Here is a 12,830-nt window from a genome sequence, read left to right on the forward strand (position 1 = left end):
CATCCTCACTTACATCATCCATCCCACATCCAGCTCACACCCACATCCACACCATCCACCTCTTACCAACAGCATTCATCCACACTATTCACTAATCCCTCGGAAGTAACATTTTGATGACTTATGAGAGAGAGAGAGAGAGAGAGAGAGAGAGAGAGAGAGAGAGAGAGAGAGAGAGAGAGAGAGAGAGAGAGGAGAGAGAGAGAGAGAGAGAGAGAGAGAGAGAGAGAGAGTTTCTTCAATCAACAATGCCATTACCGATGACACACACACACACACACACACACACACACACACACACACACACACACACACACACCACCAGTACTGGAATGCGTCAGTTCCCATACGTAGTAACAAACAGAAATCTTCATTAGTTAATTTTTTTCCTTTAAATTGCAGGTAAGATTATATTTAAATCCCTGACTTCACTAACTTATTAAAGCTGGAATTTCATTTTTTTATAAGTAATTTCTTATTCCCTCTTGTCTAGTTTAGTGAAATGACGATAACAGTACTAATGGGGTTGTCTGGTGGTTAGGTTTAGTTAGGTTAAGTTTACTTAGTTTATTTGGTTAGGTTAGGTTACGTTAGGATACGTTACGTTAGGATATGTTATGTTACGTTAAGTTAGATTATATTTGGTTAAGTTAGATTATATTTGGTTAAGTTAGATTATATTTGGTTAAGTTAGATTATATTTGGTTATGTTAGATTATATTTGGTTATGTTAGATTATATTTGGTTATGTTAGATTATATTTGGTTAAGTTTGCATTAGGGTATTTAATCCCCAGGTGCACTAAACAGGTGTTCCTAATATTCGTGAGGCCTAAGATATGTCTTCAGTAGTTCTTGGGTTAATATTTCCCCTTAACTTCAAGTGAAAGAACAACTCTAACTCACAAGTCTAACTAACCAAACCTAACCAAACCTTCCCTAACCTAACCAAATCTTCCCTAACCTAACCAAACCTTCCCTAACCTAACCAAACCTAACCTAACCTAACCTAACCTAACCAAACCTTCCCTAACCTAACCAAACCTTCCCTAACCTAACCTAACCTAACCAAACCTTCCCTAACCTAACCAAACCTTCCCTAACCAAACCAAACCAAACCTTCCCTAACCTAACCTAACCAAACCTTCCCTAACCTAACCAAACCTTCCCTAACCTAACCTAACCTAACCAAACCTTCCCTAACCTAACCAAACCTTCCCTAACCTAACCAGTTCACTTAAATTATGACGTAAGAATTGTGGGTTTCAATGTAAGATTATCTCAAACTGACTCACTTATACGACATAAAAGGACAAACAAAATAAGATTCTCAGAGTTTAGTAAAACTAGACCCAGGAAAAAAGTCTCACTGTATCACAGCCATAAATAAAAGAAAGATTCTCACACATTCTTACTTTATTTCCCCTAAAAACAGTGGTTAAGGAAAAAAAAACGAGTCAATGGGAAAAAAATACTGTACTATCGTGGACAAAAGTTCGCTCCCTGTAGTGAAACTGAGACACGAGAATGAGTCTCCGAACTGACTTACCCTGATTGTTATCTAGTGCGGGTGTGCTGTGCGGGTCGATACTGCTTCAGTTTGGGAAGGAGCAAACTTTTGTCCACGATAGTACATGATGGCATAGTTACGTGAGGTCTAGTTTTTACAGCGGAAAACTAGCACACTTATACTAATTTGGTATTGTGTGATGTGGTGTGATGTGGGTGTGGGTGTGGGTGTGGTGTGGTGTGGTGTGGTGTGGGTGTGGGTGTGGGTGTGGTGTGGTGTGGTGTGGTGTTGTGTCATGTAGTGTCAGGTGGCGTCTCGGTTCTTATCTCAAGACACTAACTTCCTGAAGATTAAAAATTTATTATCAGTTTCCGCTATAATGGTGAAGGGTTTACTGCTGAGAGAGAGAGAGAGAGAGAGAGAGAGAGAGAGAGAGAGAGAGAGAGAGAGAGAGAGAGAGAGAGAGAGAGAAACACACACACATCCAGAAAATAATCCACCTCATCCACCACCTACATCATTACACCACACACTAGGCAGGTAAAGAAACGAGTATGGATTAACACATACCCGTAGAAGATCCATTTTTTTTAATACCACTATCTTGAGGTTAGACACATCTACTGTACCTCCTCTCCAGCAATGACTTTTATGAAACCCGGAACTACGTCTCGGGTTTTGGTGGGTGGGGAGTGGGCGGGCGGGGTGGGTGGGCGTCAGAGAACTTGCAGGACATACATACACCAACATGGGGGGGGTGTCTCAAGGGTATACCACTTCATATATCATCTTGAGGGGGTGGTGGAGGGGGTGCCAGCTACTCGCCTTTTAGTAGTAACAACCATATATGATAAACTTCCGCACTCAGGAGGAGACAGGGGATCTAACACTTTTACGTTCACACTCACGAGATTTGTGTAATCAGGTATTTGTCGGAAGAGATCTAATTGGTGACTGTGACTACCCCCCCCCAAAAAAAAGTGGTATGGTTTCTGAGGAAGTAAGTCGTGTTTAGCGGATCTAAAGCCACGAGATAACAGTTTCCCGACACTCACTCACACACTACCTTCATTATATCACGTAACTCATACCACCAAACAACACTCGATCAAATGAGAACCTCAGGACAATTTTGACGATATTTTACGATGAAAACTTTTGAGGGAGGTTAGGTTAGGTCAATTAGTTTAGTTAGTCAATTAGTTTAGTACCATTTTATACCTTCACTTACGCAGAATAATGACCTTTAGAACGTTAGTGAATGCGGAAAGGATTTTTTTTTGTGAGAGGACTGGGAAATACATCATACTCTATACATTTATACAGCATACTTACTTCCGGTGGTGACAGTTTGTATACACGACTCTACGTCATTGGTGTCTTAAGGTGTAGATATACACTAATACACAATACTTACGAGACCATAATGCTCGATATACCCACCAAAAAATACACACTCACGCTATACACTCCAAGTAATCTATACAACTATACAACTGAGGACATAGACATTATTCCAAGGAGTAAATACAATATATACTATACATAAAATACAATATTATACACCATACACCATGAACCATTTGTGTTTGGTTTAGCGATGTATGCAGTCCATTCACTATACACTAAATTCACCATAACTTGAGGTATAATATATATGGTGCCAGAGAGCTATAATAAGTCTATGGTGCCACAAAAGCTTTAATGATGCCACAAAAGCTTTCATGAGTCTATGGTGCCACAAAAGCTATAATGAGTCTATGGTGCCACAAAAGCTATAATGAGTCTATGGTGCCACAAAAGCTTTAATGAGGCTATGGTGCCACAAAGCTTTAATGAGTCTATGGTGCCACAAGATTAATGAGTGCATGGTGCCAACAGTGTACTTGATATCACTCACAGGTTGGCACTCCAGCGGGTATCGTTTGAGTGCATTGGGATCGAACCAGAGACCTTGGAATAGGTTAAGTGAGCGCTGTAGCCACTCAGCCACAGCACCCCCTGTTGAGTGACATATACAGTTACTAAAATACATCAAAATGCATCAATATACATTACATATACATTATCATACATTATATATAAATTAATATACATGATATACTGTATACATTACTATATAGAACATATTATACATTAACAAAGATTAAATATACATAAATATATACTACATGGTCTTCATCTATCTATCGTACACACACACACACACACACACACACACACACACACACACACACACACACGAGATAACACAACACCACCTGGCAGAGAGAGTGAAGTACTGTGACACCACCCCACACACCACGGTGTCCCCATGACTACGTGAGGTCCTTCATCTTAACGCCTACGGATGAGTTACTGCACCACGAGGCCTTTGTGACCTCACACAGTATGGCAAGAGACCAGCCTGGGCCATCAGCAGCAAACTATAATAATTTGTATGTTCAGTTCATTTTCCTTCTCCTTTCAGTAATGGAACCTTTTGTTAAACGACCCACCCAGAACTTTATCAATAAACCGTTAATTATTATTATTATTATTATTATTATTATTATTATTATTATTATTATTATTATTATTATTATTATTACAAGTATCACGAACGGGTTGAACATGGCATTGGGAGCCTGTGTTAGAGAGAGAGTAGGTAGGTCAAGCCATGCCCTCAGTCACGCACACATCAACAATTGCTGGCGACCATTGAGCAGTGAGTCGAGGTGCCTGATTGGCTCACCTAACACACTAACAAGGCAAGGTACCAACTAGCTGATTCTCTACAGTCGTGGGAGAGGGGGAGGAGAGGGGGTGGGGAAGTGGGGGAGAGGGGAAAGTGGGGAGAGTGGGGAGAAAGGGAGGAGAGGGGGGAGCGAGGGGGAGAAATGTAGTGGAGAAGAGGGGGAAGGGATGGAGAGGGGGAAAGAGGGGAGAGGGAGAAGAGGGAGAGGGGAGTAGAGAGAGGGAGAAGAGGGAGAGGGATCGAGGGGAGAGAAATAGAGTGGAGGGTGAGGAATGGGAGGTTAAAAGGGGGGGAGAGGGGGAGAGAGGGAGTGGAGAGAAGGGGGTGAGAGAGGGAGTGGAGAGTGGGGAGAGAGGGAAGAGTGGGATGATGTACAGTATTATATATAAATTTTAATCTTAACAGTATATAATTCTTTTGTATCCTCCTACTGAGGTGTTTGTTTGTTTGTTTGTTTGTTTGTGTGTGTGTGTGTGTGTGTGTGTGTGTGTGTGTGTGTGTGTGTGTGTGTGTGTATTCATTCATTCATTATTATCGTTCATCTCTCTGAATCTCTCACACACACACACACACACACAGAATACTCCGGCTACACCAACGCTCTCTCCACCCTGGAAATGCCATCCCTCAGTGACCTCCACCACCAAGCACTGGAAAGGTTTGGCAGTGGACTACTGCACCACCCTCGCCATCGCCACCTCCTGCCGCAGGCAGCCCCCCACCCAACTGGCGTAGTCCGCCACTACAACAAAATTCAGCCCATTAGAGCCCGCACCGATAGATATAAGAACAGCACCATCCCATCTCTTGTTAAAATAATAAACAACTCCTGATTTATGTACTGTACAGCCCTGTAAATGTATTCAATGCATATTATATCATTATGTCTAAATCAAATGTAAGTCTGTATATTTTCAGCCACCGGATGCAAATCTATTAATAAACCGTTTATTATTATTATTATTATTATTATCACACACACACACACACACACACACACACACACACACACACACACACGAAACTATATATGACAAGAAGATAAACCAGTAGGAAAAAAATGTCCTGACGAGGTGTGTCTCATCCTAACTTAACTTAACTTAACTTAACTTAACTTAACTTAGCTTAACTTAACTTAACTTAACTTAACCTAACCTACATGTAACATCTAGGAAATTCAACACAGACACGTGAAAATACATACACGGTCTAGGAAATACAACACTAGCACGAGAGAGAGAGAGAGAGAGAGAGAGAGAGAGAGGAGAGAGGAGAGAGAGAGAGAGAGAGAGAGAGAGAGAGAGAGAGGATGTGTGACAGCCAGTAGTGAGGTTTCTAGAAAAGGAGGAGGAGAAGGAAGAGGGGGAAAAAGAGAAGGAGGAAGAAGAAGAGGAGGAAGAAGAAGAGGAGGAAGAAGAAGAGGAGGAAGAGAAGGAGGAGTTACAAAAAATTTTTCCTTTCTATTTATGATTCACATTGTGTTTCTAGTTACTCATGACACTCTCTCTCTCTCTTGTTTTATTACATTTTCTCATTATTTCATACTCCATTCTCTCTCTTCCTCTTTCTGTTATAGCCAACAATTTTTTTTTCAAACAAGTTATTCTAATTAATTTTTACCTAATAACCTAAACTAAACTAAACTAAACTAAACTAAACTAAACTAAACTAAACTAAACTAAACTAAACTAAACTAAACTAAACTAAACTAAACTAAACTAAACTAAACTAAACTAAACTAAACTAAACTAAACTAAACTAAACCTTAAACTAAACTAAAACTAAACTAAACTAACTCAACCCAACCCCTAACCTAACCCAACCTAACCCAACCTAACCCAACCCAACCTATCCCAACCTAACCCAACCCAACCCAACCCAACCTGCAATCCCAACCTAACCCAACCTAAACCAAACCCTAAACTAAACTAAACTAAACTAAACTAAACTAAACTAAACTAAACCCAAAACTAAACTAAACTAAACTAAACTAAACTAAACTAAACTAAACTAAACTAAACTAAACTAAACTAACCTAAACTAAACCTAACCTAAAACCTAAAACCCTAAAAACTAAACCCTAAACTAAACTAAACTAAACTAAACTAAACTAAACTAAACTAAACTAAACTAAACTAAACTAAACTAAACTAAACTAAACTAAACTAAACTAACCTAACCTAACCTAACCTAACCTAACCAATAACTATAACTAAGGTCAAAATAGAATCAACAAACCCCCCCAAAAAAAAAAGTATCCAACGAAACATTCAATAAAAAACAAAATAAAATTGTCAATAAAAAATAAAATCAAATAAAATAGAATAAAAACGAAATAATAAACCTCAAAATTAAAACCAGTTCAACGAGGAAGAAAAATAAGTGGGAGAAGCTAAACACACGTAATCAAAGGAGGGCCCACCCACTGACCCACCCAGTACCCACCCACTGACCCACCCAGTACCCACCCACCCACCACCAGGATTCTACTACCACCTTCAGCTTGTAAGACGCACACCCAAGCACGTCACATACTACGCGGTAAATAAAACGTGGTTAGTGTCATGTATATTATCAGTAAGTGAACCTCCTGCCTCCCGCCCTCTGTAGGATGTTAGTATGAGTGTGAATATTATTATGTACAGGTTAATATTTCTGATAATGGTGATAATATTACTACAACAACAACAACACTATAACTACTACTACTACTACTATTATTAACGCTTGATTGACGACTCTGTACCCAAAGCCTAATAATTTAAACAGTGAATTAAATTTACAAAAGAATACTAAAAATAAAAAAAAATATACGTGTGATGTCCAAGAAGATATTAACATTATTAAAGAGTTTGTTGGTTAGAAATAATTAAAATATTATACAAAGTGATAATTGAGGCAGTTGAGAAGGATCTTGTAGCTCTCTTTTGTTTCTCCTGCAGGAGTTGAGAGGAGAAGGCCCATCCAGACAGGTGAGGTGCACGTGTGTTTGTCTCAGCCACCTCAAGATGGTGTGGATGTTTTGTTTGTTTTTGTTTTAGCTGGAGTGGTGGAAATCCCAGTGTGTATGTTCAGCCGCCTCAGCAGGTGGGGTAATAACTAGCACGTTTCATTACGTTGTTGACGTGGACTTTCCAATACACTTTATCTGTAGCAAAATTTCTCGGGGATTTATAAACTTTACAATACGGCTGGAAGTTACGACTGCCTGAGTGGAGGTTGACCTGACTGGTGGCCATGGTTTAGTTCAGAAGATTGTGTCGAGGGTCTTCAAAGTGTTTTTCCGGTGGATGGATAAGTCACTGAGGGTCCATTCTCGCCCCTTGAGGAACTCCACAGGTGAATTACAGAAAGTAGGGTGTGGGCTATCGATACTAGACAGCCTGACGACATTCCTAACCGATATTCACAAACCAAGAGACAATACTTTCGGGGAATACAAGTTTGAGAGCCTTGATGAGGTCAATGACTGAGAGAGCTACTGAAGGATATCGCTTCTACAGGAGGGCTAACGGGACAGTGGGTGACGAGGTATGAATTCTTCTGCAGTCTGAAGAACAACGAGTGTGATGGAACGCTTGTCACAGGATTTTAAGCTCCTCTACAGTAACCGGGAGATTGATAGAGTCTAACCTAGGAAATCTCTGTCACAACATCGTCAGAAAAGTGACTGATGTTGGGGACTAACGAGGAGGACTTCTGAAGGACGAACCACATCAGTTCTTTAAGTTTTGCTCTAACATTATTTAATATCGACCTAGTGAAGCTTGGCAGGGTATTACATGGTCCTATAGTTCAATCTCAGCTGTGTTTTGAAGAAGCTTATGTTGTCATAGAGAGACTTGTTGCTATGTTGCTTCAGCTGCTTCTAGGGACCCTGAGCAACAAACGGCGACTGAGGTGTTGTGGTGGAAATAAGTGTGGTAGCTTGTGGATGTGTTTGATTTTCTTCTTACTTTACCCATGAATGAATAAATGAATGTGTGTGTGTGTGTGTGTGTGTGTGTGTGTGTGTGTGTGTGTGTGTGTGTGTGTGTGTGTGTGTGTGACCATCATACCATGCCCAACCCACCTACATGCGTATCTTCACGGCGTGGAGTGAGCGTTACCACATACTGTAACACCGGAGTTCATGCAGTTAGTCACACCACTCATGACCTGTACGTGTTTACCGCCACACACACACACACACACACACACACACACACACGTGCTGTAACATATACTGTATGTGGTTAACAGCATTGCCCTTGGATGTGATGTGATGCCGTGTGGTATATGTAACAAACAAACAAACAAACAAACAAACAAACAAACAACACCTAGGACGGGACGCTGTGATGTCAAGACTCTCAAACACGAGGGTGAGTGGAGCTGTGAGACACTCGGGTTACGGAGAACAAGGAAAGGAAAAGAGAACATAATAAGTGAGCCGTGGAAAGTAAACTGATGCTTGAGTCACATAAGAACATAAGGAGTCTGCAATAGATGATGACGTGTGTGTGTGTGTGTGTGTGTGTGTGTGTGTGTGTGTGTGTGTGTGTGTGTGTGAATCCAACGCGTATATAAAACACACAAATATAAGGAAACAACATACACAAGGATAGAGTAGATTCCCCCCAACATTATGAAAGACAGGCGTATGTAAATTTACACTTGTATAATAGAGGCGTGATGGAGATCTTCAACATGATGTAAAAAGGGATATGTATCATGACGAGACCCAGCTGAGACTACACCTAATTTACCTGTTACTTGTTTGTGTTTATTCTTAACAGATGAAAGGCGTCAAGGCCACTGAATCTATAGGTCGTCATACACTTCTTGCTGGACAGGATAAAACACAAACGGTACTGTTTCTGGCGGGGTGCTGGTGGTGGCGGAGTTATTACATAAGAAAATAAGGAGTTTGCAATAGACCGGTTGTCCTGTGCATGGCAGCTCCTGTCTAGAGTTACAACCACCCTTTACCATCCATGAATCTATCTCGCCTCCTTTTACAACTTTCCAGCGTTCCAGCACTTACTACATAGTTGCTAAGCTTGTTCCACTCGTCCACCACCCTATTTGTGAACCAGTTCCTTCCTATCTCCCTCCTAAACTTAAACTTATCCAACTTAAATCCGTTGCTCCGAGTCCTATCCTGCTTGGATATTATAAGAACTTTATCTATTTCTATTTTATTGATTCCTTTCACCCACTTAAATACTTCTATCATATCTCCCCGTACTCTTTGTCTTTCTAAGGAATGCAAGTTTAGTTTTTTTAATCTATCTTGATATGGCAGGTTTCTAAGTACTGGAATCATTTTCGTTATTCTTCGCTGCACCGACTCCAGTGAATTTATATCCATTCTATAATAAGGGCACCAGAACCGAACCGCATAATCGAGGTGCGGCCTGACTAACGCAAGATATAGTTACAATAAGACCTGTGCACTCTTATTACTTACACTTCTAGATATAAAACCTAATACTCTGTTTGCCTTATTTCGAACATTAACGCACTGTTTTCTAGGCCGTAGGTCCGTGCTTACAAGTACCCCTAAGTCTCTTTCACAAGTCGACTTCTCTAGGTTGATGTTGTTACGGCTGTATATATTGACAGTATTTGTTCTTCCAATATTAAGTACGCTGCACTAAGGGGCAGCTGTTGTCATTCTTTTAATCGGTTTAGTAGTTGTCCAGTCGTGTCACGTTGGTTATCTTTCGTTGAGAGGTTGTACTGTACTAGTGTACTATGTCCCACTGTCCCAGCCTGGTCTGTATACCCGATGTCCTTTACAAATTTTATGAGTGACTTCTGGTAGTCGTTGTGTGGCCAGAGATTCAGGGACGCTTCTCTATTATATATATTCATTACTTCCTCTTCAACATCTTCTCTACAACGATAATGGAATCTTCAGTTTTTTTCTCAGGTCTTCGTTGTCTCAAGTTCCTTAACCAAGATAATAATTCCATTGTCCTTCACTAAACACTTTCGAATGGGTGGATGCCCTTCCTCTTGCGGGACAAAAGACTTCTAAATATGCATACTCATAACTGGTTGGACGAGGGACTTTACATCTTGTGTGTTTGAATAGTCACTGGATCACACCTACCATCTGATCCTCCTTGTTATCTCTGTTGTTTATGTTAACTTGAAAACAACAATTTGATGTCATCCACTACAGCCAAGTCCTTCTCTCTCTCTGATCTTATTTTTTTTATATCGTGTCCATCATTCTTCTTGTGTTATACTTCTATTTATTACCTTGCCAGAATTCATCATCTTACTTTCGTCTGTGTAAACTTGAAATTAACAATATTTAAGACCGTATCTGGGGGGGGGGGTCTCTTTGGGTCTATTTTTAGCTCGTTGTTTACTTAGTCTGGCTGACTGTCTCAAAACATTCTCACGTCACCAGAGTGGAAATTACTCGTGAGTATCTTGGAGCACCTGTGTGGCGTATAAATCATTAGTATACGCCACACTACCTGTACCTGTACCACATGTGACGTTCTATGGTGAATTCTTTCGCTTCACTTCCGTAATACAGCATTAATTATGTCCGATAGTATCAGTGTGTGTGGTGCAGGAAGTGGCATTTCAGTTCAACCTGCGACTGAAGCAGGATTTCGGTGCTTCATTATCTTGTATCTGTTAAAACTATCACATTCTTTACTGAAAATAAGGCTTTAATCAGTATATCCACAGAGTTTGAACTAGAGAGGCGAATTTTAAGTTGTTCAAGACACATCTACACACCAAACTGACCTAAATAACCTCTGACTGTACATGGTGGACGAGTGCACCAGCTTACCTGAACAAGAGGCCACGTTTCCAAGGCCGTAGATCCTGGACAAACACTAGACAGGTTAAGATGGCCACAGACGACTCCAATATCCCTGATTATAATATGTTGTAAGAAGAGTCGCCTAACCAGTAGATCCCTTTTCCGACCCCCCTAAACGACGTCAACAAACGAAGCATTCCAAGAAGACCGAGGAGCTCTGACGTACTCTGTTAACTAACCAAAACAAATACAACAATTTATCCTGAACACTACCCTGGATATTATGACATATTTACTTTATACCTCTATTATCCTCCAACACGTTAATGACCCTATGACGCTTGTGGGGGAGCCGAGATGCTGGCGGAGTGACGTCACAGGTAGTCAGCTGCAGGCGCGTGTTTGTTTACCCGGTCAGCTGTCAGTGTTCACAATAGCGGGGTGATGCCACGTAATACTCCCTAGGACGTAGTCAATATTTCTCTTACAATGTTAACCTTGAGTAGGAAAGCACGTGTGTGTGTGTGTGTGTGTGTGTGTGTGTGTGTGTGTGTGTGTGTGTGTGTGTGTGTGTGTGTGTGTTGCTGTACAGATTTAAGAAGTAAAGGAAACTCCATAATTTCTGAATCTTGTTTTTTGTTGTGTAGTTAGGTTTGGTTAGGTTAATTTTGGCTTGGTTTGGTTGAGTTTACGTAAGGTTTGGTTTAGTTTGGTTAGTCAGTGTTGGTTTGGTCAATTTTGGTTTGGTTTGGTCTGGTTTGGTTAATTCAGATTAGGTTAGGTTAATCCTCAGACAACATAAGCTAGGTGATCCATCTTTTGATACTACTGTACTACTACTACTACCAAGTTGAATTAGATTATCAAATAAACTGAAATTACACACACACACACACACACACACACACACACACACACACACACACACACACTTTGATCCATATACCAAACGTCCTACAGTCGTTTTTCCTTCCCCACCCCACGAGCTACCAGGTATTGCGTCACCTTGACCAACACACACACACACACACACGCCCAAGGGTCACTACCACGACTCTCTGATGATGCTGGATTATATAAGAACATAAGAAAATAAGGAGTCTGCAATAGGTCGGTTGGCCTGTGCATGGCAGCTCCTGTACCTCAGGTACTCAGGTCTTTGAGTATTATATTTAACTCTCTGATGTATAATTACGTAAACAATTGATCCGATTTTGTTATGTGAACGTTACTGTATACATGACGAGTGATTAAACCTGGAATTTATACATCATGAATAAATAAAGAACTTATACATACTGATTTTGTTATAATATATGAACCCTATACATGACGAATGAATAAGACTGGAATTTATACATTATGAATAAATAAATCAAGAACGTATACATTGTTAATGAATATTTTTTATATGAATAAAAATTTAATTACACTGGAAAGAATAACATACGATTCCTATACCTTACGAATAACTAAAACAGGAATCTTTTATAGAATATTGGAAGTGAACGTAGCTGCCCCATTTCAATTCCCCATCTGTAAGTTACATATCCAGTCTGCAGCTGGGTCGACTAGGGGCGTCCCACTTACAATGAATAGTACACAAAACAAAGACAGACAGATTTACAAATAACGTAAGACGTACTGCAATGTAATTAAAAAAGAAACATTAATAATTAAATTAATCAATAAGAAAATTTCCTTATGAATGATTATAAGAGAACTAAAAATTACATCGCCAGTGACTGAGTACTAAAGCTCACCTGTTACCACTGAGCGTCCGGACCAACAACGTTCAATTTCAATTGT

At 40.2% G+C, this 12,830-nt stretch overlaps 1 long non-coding RNA gene across 1 annotated transcript in view; it reads right to left on the reverse strand.

Annotated features, from left to right (window-relative positions):
- Window positions 1-3,409: 3,409 nt before the first annotated feature.
- LOC121863908 overlaps window positions 3,410-12,830 on the reverse strand; it is a 56,651-nt gene continuing 47,230 nt past the window's right edge. Inside the window, exon 3 of the long non-coding RNA XR_006088472.1 lies at window positions 3,410-3,510. This is a non-coding gene — a long non-coding RNA (uncharacterized LOC121863908). The remainder of the gene's footprint in view (window positions 3,511-12,830) is intronic.

This window comes from Homarus americanus, unplaced genomic scaffold (assembly GCF_018991925.1).
Source record: "Homarus americanus isolate GMGI-L3 unplaced genomic scaffold, GMGI_Hamer_2.0 scaffold48354, whole genome shotgun sequence".
Taxonomy (NCBI): domain Eukaryota; kingdom Metazoa; phylum Arthropoda; class Malacostraca; order Decapoda; family Nephropidae; genus Homarus; species Homarus americanus.